The sequence below is a fragment of the Leptonychotes weddellii genome, chromosome 7, assembly GCF_054177405.1.
Source record: "Leptonychotes weddellii isolate Sample4059 chromosome 7, ASM5417740v2, whole genome shotgun sequence".
Taxonomy (NCBI): Eukaryota; Metazoa; Chordata; class Mammalia; order Carnivora; family Phocidae; genus Leptonychotes; species Leptonychotes weddellii.
Window position 1 is genome coordinate 1,009,871 of NC_138375.1, and position 13,403 is coordinate 1,023,273.

General features: G+C 54.3%; 1 long non-coding RNA gene across 2 annotated transcripts; it reads left to right on the forward strand.

The window, feature by feature from the left end:
• Window positions 1–2,354: 2,354 nt before the first annotated feature.
• Window positions 2,355–11,507, forward strand: LOC145722520 (uncharacterized). 2 transcript variants are annotated; one of them, XR_014146824.1, is made up of 3 exons: window positions 6,259–6,579; window positions 7,374–7,607; window positions 11,327–11,507. It is a non-coding gene; the product is annotated as an uncharacterized LOC145722520 (long non-coding RNA). The 2 variants fall into 2 exon arrangements; XR_014146823.1 differs by lacking the exon at window positions 11,327–11,507 and having other exon boundaries at window positions 2,355–6,579; window positions 7,374–7,550.
• The last annotated feature ends 1,896 nt before the right edge of the window (window positions 11,508–13,403 follow it).

The following is a 13,403-nucleotide window of genomic DNA, read 5'->3' on the forward strand; positions in this document are numbered from 1 at the left end:
CGTTCTGTGGGTTGTGACAAACTCATGTCATGTGTCCACTGTTACAGTATCACACAGAGTAGTTTCCCTGCCCTAAAAATGTATTGTGCTCCACCTATTCATCCTTTCCTCCCCCCAACCTCTGACAACCATGGATCTTGCTGTCTCTCTAGTTTTGGTTAGTTGTATTTTAAGAAATCCACCGAATCTCAGCTTAATCTGAAGAACAAGGAGAATGGGAAGCTAGATAGCTGAGCTGGCCTTTGCTGAGAAAAATGGAAAGTATCTGTGTGTGGCTCTTGGCCACTCCTGACCAGACATGCCTGATAGTCTGCAAAGGAATCCGTGTGAGCCTGTGACGGGATCTTCCCAAGAGGGGACACTCACGTGCTGAAGAACATGCCACCCAGCTCCCACCCCTCAAGGAGCCTTAAAGCCACCTGCCATGGTCCTGGGCCACCTCCGCAAGGCAGAGGGCTGGAACTGAGCAGATACTCGTCTGAAGTTACAGAAATAGTTTAATTGACCTTGTGGTCATATGCATCAAATGAAAACGCACACGTTTCCTGTCCTGTAGTGGAAGAGCTCGTGTGGACAAGCGACCACAGTGGGGAGTGGCAGTGATGGGGACAGCAGTGAGAACAGTAGCGGTGCTGTCTCTGTCCCCTCGCAGCTGGGTGTACTCATCTGGTTTCGAGCATGGCTCCAGGTCGCTCTGTCTGACCGCGTCCGGATCTGTGCAGCCCCCAAGCACTGCCTGCCTCAGTCGCTGACCTCGCTGGGCTGAGGGTGCCGGGTCCGAGCAGACAAGCCGCTAGAGAACCCCCCCGCCTCAGGGAGCCATCAGCGAGCACGTGCCTTATTCTGTTGCTGCTGGGTTACTGTGACTGGGGCAGGCGTCATTTGTAGGCTTTAAAGATGCACAATTAGGCAGAGAGCCCAGAACACTGGGAGGCCGAGGTCCATTGAGTACAGCTCCCTCCTGCCCTCCACTTTCTGCAGTGATGCTCTGCCCCAGTAGGAATACCCTCGCCAGCGGTGGGGCTGGTGACCCCCGCTGCCCAGAGTGGGCATCCATCCGAGGGAGGGTGCTCTGGACATTTCCTGCCCGTCTTAGATCCCCCCCCCACCCCACAGCTGGCAGGCAAGTCTGGTTATGACTCGGTCCCCCACTGGGCCCCTTTGTTCTTCAGTAGCAACTTGAAGGTGCCAACCACCACCGACCTGAGGGGCGGTCCCTGTGGTGCCAATGTCCATGTGACCTGCTGTGTTTGTTGCAATAACATGAAGCTTGTCCACCTCAGAAGAGTCTGGGGATGTTGGGGATGGAAAGCGGGAGCTGCGAGTGCTGGAGAGAGGAGCTTGCGGACCGGGTGTGTGCCCGGTGGCTTCGGGGCCCAGCCAGGAGTGAAGAGTGTCCTCGAAGGGCTTCCTAGCCATTAGCTCGTGCGGCCTTGCTTCTCCTGGGACATGGCAGAGCAGACCGCTCGCCTGGTGAAGTGACTTCTCTGCTGAGGTGGCCCACGCTCTCCAGGCAGAAGCTTTAGAAAGCTTCTCGGGTGTTAGCCAGGATGGGGAGCAGAGTGCGACCCTGAGCATCTCATCCCCTGCTGCCTGGCATCTGACACCGGCCTAGCACACAGCCATCGGAACCGTCGTGACGCAAAGGTACATGTATGCGCACGTGCACGTGCACACACACACGTGTCTGGAAGGTTCGAGAAGGCTGAACGAGCCAGTGGGATGCAGTGCTGCCCCGGGGATTGGGAGGAGGGTCCCTGTGCTTCAGGTGCAGGCAGGGGGCAGCAGGCGCGGGCTTAGTGCCAGGGGCCGCCCCGCCCACATTTGGAGAGATGGCTCCTGCTGAGCGGCAGTGGAGCTCCGGGTCCGCTCCCTCTAGGGGGGGTTCCCTCCTCTGCGCCCACAGTCCCCCCTGCCCCCCCGCCCAGTTTGCAGCCCTGTCCTTAAGCGACTCACGCAGTAGAATTCCCCACGGACTTTCTTTTCAAGGCCCGCCTCCTCACTGCTCTGTGAAGGGTTTAACGAGGATGGTTTCCTGTGTCTGTGTGGTTGTCTTCTGGAAGGAGCAAGCACATGCCTTTTAATGCGTATTTGGAGACTTGGGGAGTGTGTTCGCGGTGGCAGGCTCTTCAGCATTTCCTGGGCACTTTGTCTTCTGTGTTTCCCTTCCCAAGTACATCCTGTCTGCCGTGAGAGTGGGGTAAAGGCATGTGCGTTTTGGGCGCCTGGGTGGCTCAGTTGGTTGAGCGACTGCCTTCGGCTCAGGTCATGATCCTGGAGTCCCTGGATCGAGTCCCGCATCGGGCTCCCTGCTCGGCAGGGGGTCTGCTTCTCCCTCTGACCCTCCTCCCTCTCATGCTCTCTGTCTCTCATTCTCTCTGTCTCAAATAAATAAATAAAATCTTTAAAAAAAAAAAAAAAGACATGTGCGTTTTAAATAAATCTTCGGGTGATTAGGAGCCACAGACCTTTGGCTTCCCTGGGGGGCGTGGACTGTCAGAAGTCTGTTTACCCCTCGGATCCAGTGGGAGTCCTTGAAACTGAGTTCCTGAAGCCCAAGGTTCAGACACTGGTGGCCCTGAGCCTCAAGGTCTGTGCCTTCCTCTCTCGCTTTGGCGGTTCCCTGTGTCCGTGCTTGTCCTCTCCCTCCGGAGCACCTGCGAACACTGCCGTACAAAAAGGCTAGGAGGTATTTTTGAGCATTTTCTCCAAATTTGTGTTAAAAATTAATTTGGATGAAAACTGCAGTTTTTATTGTGATTGAAAAATTATAATAGTGTGTATAGACACGTATGTTCACCTAAATATAAATGTGGTATTATTATTAAAGATACCTGATAGTCTAAATAATTGGGCTTTTACTTTATTTTAATTCTGTAAATTTCCATGAACAGGGTTAGCACCCTACAGAACGTTGGTTACTCAACTAGGATTATTCTTCCTTTTTGTGTAGTTTTAATACTATTTTGTATAGTCCTGTATTTTATATTGTACTTTTAATGGATTTGATCTCAGTTTGATGGATTAAACTTTCCATAAGAACTGTCACTTCCAAAACCACGAGTTAGAATAACATAACAGCTTACTGACAAACGAATTTGAACCTAAGTATCTTTATGCCCGAATCAGTTGGCCATCAGGAGATAAATAAAAAGGTAATTTCCCATTTGTTACGTTGGTGGTGCGTCAAGGACAGTCTACAGCCATGGCACAGTTTAGGGCGTGTGGCTCCGTCTGCCTGAAACCCACGGTGCCGACAGCCGAGGCAAGAGCGTGGGGCGCTGTGACGTGTGTCTGCGTTCGTGCCCTCGCGAGGTCTGGTGGTGCTCTACGGCCTTCCTCGGTGAGGGCGGCGAGACGGAGCCCTGAGCTGTCACCTGCAGTTGGCTGCTGGACACCTGCTGGCTCCCAGGCTTTTCGTACGCCTGCGGTTGAACTGAACCCCGGGAACGAGACGTTCATCATGGAAGGTCAGGGTCACCCTGGAGCTGAGTGACAGGGGCAGTCCTGTGTCAGTCTCGGGTGTCAGCTGCCCTTCCTGTGGGAGATGACGGTCTGACTGCCGTGATGGGGCCCGGGGGTTTGTTACTTAGGTAGACGCCGTCCTGTGTTACACCCTGAGGCTTCATTTGTGTGTTGCGTGGCTCTGTGTGCAGCAGAGGGGAGCGGGACTTCCCTCCGTCTGCAGCCCACGTAAGGTTCGGGTGTAAGGGGAGCGGCCGGGCTGTCTGTAGGGGCCGCTGTGCTTGGAGGGGCCTGTGGGACAGCCCGGCCTCCCTGCCCGGCCGTGTGGCGTGTGCAGCCTGTTGCCTCTAACGTAGCCTTACTTCCCGGTATCCTCCCGTTGTGTCTGTGGGAATACAGCTTCACTAAATCATGGTCCGTAGCTATAAACCTTTTTAAAAATAATTAAATTTTCCCAGAATGTCCACATTCTGTGGGTCTGGGGCGTCCTCTGTGTTGATGGCAGGCGAGGCCATCTGTTTCTGCGGAAGAGTAAGGGCCTGGGCCACGCTGGGTCGCGTGTCCTCTGGATGGAGTCTGCTGGCTTTAGAAAAACTGTGAACTTAGGTTGACTGTGCCTTTCTAACTTATTTCCAGGTTTTATTGAAATTCAGATGTCCCAGCCCCCCTTTATTTATAAAGATTGATCCATGCCCGATCCTTGTTTCCTTGTCTTCTCTAAGATGGGCCTCTCCGTGGAGGTGGGGCTCTGGGCACGCAGGGCAGGCACCCAGCCGGGCCCCGGTGGCCAGGACTGCCCCGCACGGCAGTTCTCACTGTTAGGTACGCACAGCGCTGAGGTTGGTTCTCACCAAGCAGATGGCAGAGTAGCCTGGGCAGCGCTTACTTCTCTGTGTGTAGCCTCCGCTTCCCGTCTTGTTTGCACGCGGCGTCACTCCCCATCGTAGCTGCAGGGACGCCTGCCAGGAAGTGCGACGTTCCCCCTCTGATGGCATTCATCCCGTACCGTGTGCTGCAGTCAGATGACCCTCCAGCTTCCAGAAGCGGGTGACTTCCCAAATGTGGTCTTGCCGTTGTTTTCCACCCTGGGTGGGTTGATGGTGACCCTAGGTCTGAGGTGCCATCAAGCGAGCTGCTCCTTGGGAGCCCGAGTGTGGGACACAAAGCTCTCTCTGCTGACGGCTGAGAGCGTGGTCAGAGCATGACTGGTTGCTGCGGACGGTTTGGGGAGCACAGACTGTTGGAGCAGGGAAATGCCTCTGGATGTCCTTCCTGGATTTGCGTGGCTCTCCGGGGCGGGAAGCTGCAGCCTGTGGTGTGGGCTGGCCCCCCGTGGTGGGACACGGGAGTCGGCCCCATAATTGTGCTGTGGGGCACGTTGGGGGCCTTTCCCTCCACACACGCACATGCACACACACACACGGATGCTTTACTTTCCCAGCTTGCCCAGCCTCAGGAGCTTGGTCTCCTTGGCCTTGGCCAGAGATGGCTCTGAGTGCCTGGTTCACGGCGGGTCACATACAAGTGAGACGGGTCTCCTGGCCTGGGTCCCTTTTGCCACAATAGCTCGTTGTAAGACACATTATTTGCCCAGCCAGGATGTTTGAGTTGCTGTTTAACAAAACAGAGTCCACGAAGTGGAGGGGATAGAATCATGGTCGTCCTGTGAGCCCATTCTGATCCAACGGTTACCAACCAGGAGACTTCCCAAGGCAGCCGTGCTGGCTTCTGCTTGGATCCACCCACACCCTGCTCCCCGCCAACGCCAGCCATCGTGAAGCAGGTTGCCGACGTGGGTCCGTTGCATCGAGTTTCCCCGTGCATATGGATCCCCAGGAGGTGCTAACGTGACTAGAGCATCAGTATCACACTGGAGATTACAGCGATCTTTAATGGGCGGTAAATATTCTTGATTGTGTCATAGTAAAAAAAGTTTTTAACTCAGAATACAGATAAGCTTCATGCGCTGCAGTTGCTGAAGTGTCTGTGTTTCTTCTAACTTTTAGGTGTCGCCCCCTCCCCCCAGACACATACAAGCTCTTCCTTCACCTCCTTGGAACTCACCTGTCAAAGGACCTGGGTCATTTTCTCCTGTGGAGTCGCCCACAGCTGGGCCCTTCGTGGGGTTTGGTGCCTTCGTTCCTGGGGTGTGGAACCGGGGTTGGCTGTAGCAGCTCCGTCAGGTCCGACTCGGGTCCTCTGTGCTGAGGTCACTGCGTGGCGGCTTAGGGCGCTTCCATCGAGGTGTGGTGCGGGGTCCCGGGGCGGTGGCCGAGCGTCTCCGCACGGGGCTGAGGGCGATGCTGGCTTCCCACTTGCGGAAGGGCACTTTGGTTAGCCTGAAGGAAGTAGAAGGAATATCGATTCTTTCCTTTTGTTTACCAGTTTTTAAAATGAGATCATTCCCTATGGCGAGGTGTTTATTGAATTTTAAAATCTGCGAAATCACAGATTTCAGCGTATTTGTTGGGTTTCGGTCCCCGCAGTTGCAGCCCCGTCGTCCTTCCAGTGTCCCGGGTTGTCCCGTATTGTCCTGTAAGGTGTGGCCGTGGCCGTGGGCGTCTGCCAGAGCCTCCTTGCCTCTGTGACCGCGGAGGGGCCTCTGCTGGCCGGGACAGTCAGCCCTGGGCGCCTGTCTCCGTGTCACTCCTCCTCACGTGTCCCAGCAGGCGGAGCGAGGCGTGGGTCCAGTGCGAGGGGTCTGGTCTGCGCGTTAGGTCCAGACCAGGGAGGAGTGTGTGTGGTCCGGTTTCTGCACGGTTTCTGTAAGTGTGACACTGCATCCAAATGGAAAGTTACACGTGCGTGTGTATGCGTGTGTTATGCGTGTGGTTTGACGATCCGCAGCAATAATAGACGAGAACGTACGGAATGTGCCTGTGCTGGTATAGACCTGAGAGTCGGGGGCATTGTCCACATAAGCTTAAATTCCAGGAAGTTATCCAGCTTTTGTCCTTGGCTACATGAGTTTTTCCTTTCGTCTCATTCCAGGTGAATGAAAACTTTGCCATCGATTTGATAGCTGAGCAGCCCGTGAGTGAGGTTGGAGATCGTGTGATTGCGTGCGATGGCGGCGGTGGGGCTCTCGGCCACCCGAAAGTGTACATAAACCTGGTACCGTGTCACCTGTCCTTGCTGCCCTGGTCTAAGCTGTCCCGTTGCGTGTGGCCCCTTGCAGTGCTGGCTCTGACCTTTCCTACAGACCACGCAGTAGGGACTGTGTGAAGGGCACCCTTTCCACTGGGACGTGCCGTGAGGTGCTCTGGGACATACTTAGTGTTACCAGCACGGACTGTCCAGTTCCTGCCACACACGCGGGCTCGGTCTTCCTGGAACCTCCTTTTGGAGTCTGCACCCACAGAACCTTGGAGAGGGGAGGGCCCGGGACGTTCGAGCAGAGGGGCAAGCAGGGGCTGAGGCTCAGGCGTGCCGCGGCATGAACGCAGGGGCGAGAAGTCAGCAGCACCCCAGTGCCCCGTCTGCTAGTGGCCTGAGCATGCCCGGACCAGACCCTGGCCTGGGGGGCGGCAGGCCTCTGCGCAGCGCTCCACCTGCTCCAGTCCGTTGAATTCTGGGCTCAGGGTGAAACCTCGACCCTCCTGGGCCAGGGGAGTAGACGGGCACTGAGCTAAGGCCAGAAGACTTGTCCTTGCGGCAGTCCTTTGAGATGACCACGTGTTCTGGGGCCAGGGCCGGGGTTCAGGCCACCGCCCGCGGCTGCCAGCGAGTGTCAGACCCAGGCCTGGTGCCGCGACGGTTCTCAGTTCTGGCACGACCCCAGGATTTCAGCCGTGTCTAGTTGAGATTGTATTTCAAATTCTGTGCACACTTTCCTGTCTGATGTCTAAACGTGTTTAGATGGAAGCAGAATATGGAAATGTGAGATCTTTCTTCTCGAATCCTTTCAGGACAAGGAAACAAAGACGGGGACATGTGGCTACTGTGGACTGCAGTTCAGACATCAGCATCACTAGCACGACGTGCATCGTGGTCCTGGGGGCCATGCGTGCGGGCCGCCCGGCGTGAACATACAACAGAGCCTCTTGCCGGTGCCGAATAAATGGTGTTGTCATCCCGGATGGCGAGCCACGTGCTTGTTTCTTTCAGAGAACCGACGTTGGAAAATGAAGGTGCACTTACAGGTGCAGACCAAAGCGGGGTCCCCCTCCGGGGCGCGTGCCAGCCCTTCTGCAGCGCGTCCTTGCTCCGTGCGACCATACTCGGTTGCTCAGGGACGGGGGGTGGGGAGAACTGCTCTGATTCTGCAGAACGGAGGTTCATCAAGCTTAAGGCTCCCCCAGGGGCTGGCGCTGGGCTCAGGCTTCGTGCTCCGAAAGCATGTGCTCCCCACCCCCCTACCACTTACCTGCAGTGACACTTCCCTTCTGTCCTCTTGTTTCGGGTGAAACGCAGAATCTTAAAGCCCGGGAAGCATCTGTATTAACAGTCCCATGCAGGCCAGATTCAGGGTAATCTGTGTAGTTAACAGAGCAGTAAGGTAACAGAAGAGTAACAGTAGGACTTTGGAGGGAAGGGAAAGGAGGCTGGGTAGAATGCCCGCGAGCCCTGACATGCGGTACGTGGGGTCCAGGGGGAGGCAGTGATGGGGCAACACGAGGTGAGGCGCTCTTAACCCAAGGAGGGAAGGGAGCTGGAGGGAAACCTGTACGGGCCACGCCAACATCCCAGCAAGACTGGTGAGGACACAGCTACGGATATTCTGATTCTAAAGAATTGTAAGCTCCAAACTATAGGGTCTAGAGAAAACTACTTGAGCTTCCAGATGAAAGAACAGATTACCTGATGGAGGTGTTATCAGAACGACATGCAACTTTTCATTCCTAGGAGCTAGAGACAGTGAAGAGCATCACTAGCCTAGAACAGTCACCCATCCTGAGGGGAATGGTTCGTGGGCACGGAGAGTGCAGAGCCCCTCCTGGACCCCTTGTGGGGCCAGCCCAGGCCTCGGGGGCAAGGGGAGGCAATGGGTGAGGCCTGCCGATTGTGTGCCCCAGTTCACACTCTGGGCACACTTGGGGGCGCACAGTGGGTCCTCATGAGGCTCTTCCAGCAGAAGTGCCTCTGAGCTAGCGTCAGAGGAGGGGCGTAGGGTGGGGGAAAGGGGCCAAGTGACCCTGGGGTCAGTGTGGGGGGAGCTGGAAGGGGCTGGTGGTCTGGTCAGGAGCAGGATGAACACAGGAGGGACATCACGCGGCCTTGGTGTTCAGGAGCTGCAGAGCCCTGTCTGAGCTGCATCTGAGTGGCGTGGGGCCTGCCAGGGGAGTAGCCCTGACCAGCACACGCCTGGACATGCGGGGGCTGGAGGGCAACAGAGAGCCGGGACACCCGTGGGAGGGGTCCCCTGGCCGAGTTGCTGGTTGCAGATGGGACTTCTGTCCTATTGGCCATGATTTTAAACTTGAGTGGGTGTGGAGTTCTACCAAACGCTTTCTCCATCTGTTGGAAGGTGATGCTTTTTCCATTAAATATGTGACATTGTGAATTACTCTGATTTTCTAAAGTGAAACCATTCCTTTGCCTGGAGAGGCCCCACTTGCTCCTGGTCTGGAATCCTTTTCCTATGGGGCCTCATGTGGTTTGGGGCTTCCGCATCTACGTTTAGGCTTGGATGAGGCTTTTTGAGCATTTCCTTTTCTCTGTCCTGGGTCTTGGTGTCAGGGTTTGCGCCCCTGGAGCTGGGTGGGGAGCCCTCAGGTTCTCGGCTCTCTGGAAGAGAAGGCGCAAGATTGCAATGACTGACTGACGGGGGTGCTCAAGAGAGTCCTGCGGGCCTGGCGCTGTGGCAGGAAGGTTTGATTTCCTGTGAGCTGCTAGCGCATTCACGTTTCTCCTTGAGCCAGTTTTGGTGCCTTGTATTTTTTTTCTTGATGTCTAGCCGTTTTACCTAGATTTTCACAGGTCCTGGCGTAAAGCTGTTGAGAGTGCTTTCTTGACATCTCGTCAGCGCTTCACGATCTGCATTGGCTTCCCCTCCTGAGGGGTTAGTGTGCCTTTTTGGTTTTTTTTCTGGCTGCATCTCTTCAGAGGTTCATTGACCCCTTAGGAGTCTTTGGTTTGTCCATCTGCTTGGCTGTATTTTTGGTTTTTGTTTGATTAACTTCTGTCCATTACCTTTGATTTCTATGTTCTTGCTGTTTATTTTGAAGTTCTCCTAACTTCTCGAGGTGGTGGTTTTACTGTGTTAAATTTCAGCATTCCTCTTCTCATGAGTATTTAATGCTATGAAGTTCACCCTAATCTCTGCTTTAGCCACACCGCCTTATTTTGATGGGTTGTATTTTCATTACTTTTCAGTTTTATTTTTTTTAAGTTTTTTATTGTTATGTTAATCACCATGCATTACATCATTAGTTTTTGATGTAGTGTTCCATGATTCATTGTTTGTGCATAACACCCAGTGCTCCATGCAGAACGTGCTCTCCTCAATACCCATCACCGGGCTAACCCATCCCCCACCTCCTCCCCTCTAGAACCCTCAGTTTGTTTCTCAGAGTCCATAGTCTCTCATGGTTTGTCATTACTCTTCAGTTCTAAATATAAGCGTGTAATTATTAGTGGCCAAGTAGATGGGAATATTCTGCTCTTAGCAATTTGTAGCCTAGTCTGAGAACATGTTCTGTATGATTCCATCCTTTGAAATCTGTTGGTTGAGACTTGCTTGACGGTCCGTTTCGTGGCTGGCTGCTCTGAGCGCCCTGGCTTGCAGGGGCTGACACCCTCGGGCTGGTGTGGCGTGGCCAGTGGGAGCTGCCCCCAGATGTGGGTTCGGGTGCTCCTCCACCAAGTTCTATCTCTTCTTTCTTGTTTCCCTTTTTAAAGAAGGACGTCTGGGGCTCTGCCGTTCATTTCCTCAGACTGAAAATGGCCTTTTCACTGAATTGAACCTCTTAAAATTATGAAGCGATTAGGTTCGTCTCTAGTAAAACATTTTGCTTTCAGGTCTGTTTTGCTTTTCTTATTTTGGCCACACCAACTTCTTTAGGTTAGTATTTGCATGTTCTGTGTTTTTAGTCTTTCTATCTTCAACATGAATGTATCCTTATGTTTTTATTGTGTCCTGAAAACAGAATGTAGTTGGATTTTTGCTACCCAATTTAAAATTCTTTGTGTTCTAACTGGAGATTTCAGTCCATTTTTATGTAGTGTAAAATACTTAGGTGTAAACTATCATCGTATTCTGCTCCTTGTCCCAACTCTTGCATGGTTCTGTTTCTTCTTGAAAAAATTCATTTTTTCATTCTCTTTTCCCTGTAATGCACTACAATTGTAGTTGAGTTTTCTTTAAAACAGAAAAGTCAAACGAAGACTGGGGAAAATATTGGCAGCTCATACGGTAAAGAAACTCACATCCTCAAATACAGGTCGATAGAGAAAAGATTCCGTCTTGGAGGGAAAATGGGAAAAGGCACAGACACTTGATGAATGAAGCACAAAGGGCCTGCGCACGTGTGTGAAGGCAGATCACAGGTGCCTGCTTAAATGTCCAGACCCAGTGGCAGGGCTGTGTGTGCCCAAGGGGAGCTGAGTTCTGCACCAAAACCCGCCGCAGTACCTTGTCGGGAAATCATCCCAAGGATAATTGTCCATTGTCCATTGGCAGACGTGGAAAAGATGCTACGCGCATGTTCATGCACGACCGTCAGGCAAATTTTACCAAACTAGGGCCTAGGAGATTGTTTCTCTTGCTTGATTCAGTGCGCTAATTGTAGCCATTGGAAGTGACTGTGTGGACTGTGGCGTGTTGACCGTGGCTTTGCTGATCGCTGCATGCTGACCGACACGTGCTGACCGTGGCCGTGCTGACCGCTGCATGCTAACTGCCCGGTCTGGACCACCGCAGGTGTAGGGACGCTGCCCCATCAGGAGCCGCTAGCTGGAATCTGCAGGACGCCGTGTGTTGCAGCCCCTCGCTCACTGAAACACTGACCGTTTGGGAATGCGGTTTGGGTGACCCCCACCATCCTCGCTGTCCTCCGATTTTATAAGTTGTGTAATAAACCAGAACCCTTCTGTTGGCATCATACAGTTTTCTGGGGAGGTAATGTCCTATGAGCATGGTGGTTCGGGAACTTTGGAGCCAGAAAGGCCACTATTCCCATCAGGCTGCAGAAGCTGGAGTGCGGGCTTCACACGGGGCGCCCCGAAGTCGCGCTAGCCCTCACGTTACCTGGCAGACACCACAGCCCTGGACACTGAGGCTAGAGTGGTGACTCATCCCAGGTGCCTGTGATTCCGCAGCCAGCGAGCCCCGCCCCCCAAGGGCGGAGCATGGGGTGGAGGCAGGGTGGGTGACGTCATCACGGGAATATGGGGGCGGGCCTGGATGACATACATCATCACATGTATGGGCGGGACGGGTGATGTCATCAGGTGGAACATTGGGGCTAGGGGTCGCATAACGTCATCACGCAAGGGTTTAGGGGCCTGGATGATGTCATCCACGTGAAGTTTGGGGTCGTGGAGTCAGATGACATCATGCAGTGCATTGTGGTGCGGTTGGGTGACATGAATGTGCGAAGCCTGGGGGGGTGGGGTTGGATGACGTCACACGTGGAGCATGGGGTTTGGGGCCTGGATGATGTCATCAGGCAGAGCATGGGGGCTCGTGGGGCCCGAGTGATGTCATCCACCAGGAGCATCCGGGGCAGGGGGTACAGGGTTCTGGATGACGTCATCCCTGAGCCCCTGAACCCTGCCTCTTGAGGCAGGGGTCCCCCCTGGGTCAGGCACTCCAGAAACGGGCTCATGTTTTTGGACCTAGTGTATATGTGTGCGACAGTCACCTCGGTTTCGGGTGGACGTGTTGGGCACCTGCCCCCTCCCACAGTGAGGCTGGTGATTTACAGTGGCTGCAGATACCTGGGAGTCCAGAGAGGAAAGGCACGGTTTCCTGGCGCTGCCTGAATGAGCCACCCCAGACTGGAGGCTTAGAACACAGCACCGCCCACTCTCGGGCCAGAAGTCTGAAGTCGGGGTGTCCCCGGGGCCGCCGGCGCCCTCCGTCAGAAGGCATGAGCAAGCCCCCTGGCCTGCGGGCAAGCTGGGGGGCCTGGGTTTGCAGACCATCACCCACCTCTGCCTTGGTGCTCGCTGGCCCTCCTGTCCCTGAGTGTCTGTCCTCGCATGACCTTCCTGTAAGGACACCAGCCACTGGTGGGGTCCCCCTGCTGCACTATGGCCTCATCTTCATCCGTGACACCTGCAAAGACAGCGTTTCCTAATAAGGCCTGTTCTTCCATTCTGGGCGGATGAGGGTTTTGGGGGACGCTTCTCTGGGGGCACACTCCCTGCTGTTGACTCCTGCACCGTGCTCACTAGACTTTGCCCACCTGACATCCAGCAGCAGCCCGCCATCTGGAAGAGTCAGGTGGGCGGCAGGACACACCCCTGCAGGCCCGATGACTCGGCACCACCACCTGCCACCTCGCAAGGTTTCAGCTCAGTGTGTGCGCAGAGGGATGGCTTGTCCCCACAGGGAGCCACAAAAGAAGTGGGGGTTCACCTCTTTATGAGAAAGCTTTCTGAATAAACACACAAACCTGAGGAATTTGCATAAGAAGGTAAAAACGCCATGTTTTCGTGTCCCAGTGAATCTTGAGACATAAAAATAGAAATCACTGTTTCTGAAATCAGATGAAGCAAACAAAAACCTATTAAAGTGGGAACACCCAGATACAGATTTCATCAGATGGACCAGATGCACAGAGGAGCGTTTGAGATCCCCACCTGAGGTGCGAGGCTTCTTTGGGGTAGCTCCCTCCTTTCAGCTCAGGAGGAACGCGGCTTCTGAGGCGCTTCGCAGGGGACCTGTGTCCTCAGGACGCTCTAAGGCCCAGTTCTGTCCGTGAGTTCAGTGAAAGCACAGTGGCGCACCTCGCGGCCCTTCCCGCGGGCCTCCCTGTCCGGCAGGTGCGGAA